Source organism: Condylura cristata, unplaced genomic scaffold (genome assembly GCF_000260355.1).
Source record: "Condylura cristata isolate star-nosed mole 26May11 unplaced genomic scaffold, ConCri1.0 scaffold00060, whole genome shotgun sequence".
Classification (NCBI taxonomy): domain Eukaryota; kingdom Metazoa; phylum Chordata; class Mammalia; order Eulipotyphla; family Talpidae; genus Condylura; species Condylura cristata.
In genome coordinates this window covers 164,550-165,669 of record NW_004567161.1, presented here as the reverse complement: position 1 = coordinate 165,669, position 1,120 = coordinate 164,550, and positions in this window count along the sequence as shown.

The following is a 1,120-nucleotide window of genomic DNA, read 5'->3' as shown; positions in this document are numbered from 1 at the left end:
CCAGCTTTAGCCACGAGGCTGGTGGGTGCTGTGGCAGGCAGGGCCCTGGGCGCTGGGGGTGAGTGTACCGGGACCCCCGCTGCCGGCGGTGGGGACCCCCCCTGCTGGGAGGGCGGCGCCGCCTGGTCTCCCCGGGAGCCAGGGCCCGGCCTGCTCTGGGGGGCCGCTGCCCTGGGGGCCCACCCCCTCCGTGTCCAGCGAGACGTGCGGGCATCTGGGCTCCGCACCGGCAGCTCGTCGGCGCGCAGGGGTCAGTGTCCCTTCAGCGAGTGGCCTCCAGTACCTGGCCTCTGAGCCGGGCAGGTGGCATTTCGCGCTCGTGTGGATAAATAGACGGGTGGGCGGGTGATGGGTAATGGAGGGAGCGACAAACGGGTGAGGGGCTGAGGGCTGTGTGGACACAGGCCAGGTGGGCGGGCGCATGAACCCGGGGTGGGGGACGTCTTATCGGAGTTAACGGGGTGAGAGAACGGGCGGCTGCACGCAGGTGGACACGCAGGGCTGGTGCGCTCCCCCCGCCTCTGGCCTCAGCGCCGGACCGGACAGGCGCGCGCGGGGGGGTCATACTGGCCGAGGCTGGGCGGGCACATTTCCGGGGGCGGCGGCTGCCCACAGGCCCACTCCCGCCGGGCAGAGCAGGCCATGCGGGCCCCCAGGCAGTGTTTTGAAGATTTCTGTATGTGTGCCAGAACCGGGGTGCAGGCCGGAGGGGCGAGAGGACTCGCAGAGCCAGAGCGGGAGCAGCACAGGCGACGGGCCAAGTCCAGGCTGAGGGGCAGCCGGAGACGGAGGGGCCTGCCGCCCTGGGGTCCCACCCTGGCGGGGCCGGACACTGCTGAGGCGGCTGCGCCCAGGGAGCCCCCCGCATATCAGCGGAAAGGGGGCTTTGGCCCCACACTCGCTGAGGGCTCTGTTTGGGAGATGCAAGGGAAGCGTGAAGTGTTTCACTTCTCTGTGAGCGAAAAAATTGTTGAAATATTAAACTGTCGCTTAATAATTGATCGAAACCACCTTGGGGGGCCAATCAGGCCTTGGCAGGATCTCCTCAAACTTTTAGGGGCTTTTAGCCCGGCTGCGCCTCTCCTGCTGACTCACTGGTGCGCCGGCCCCTCTGCCAGTG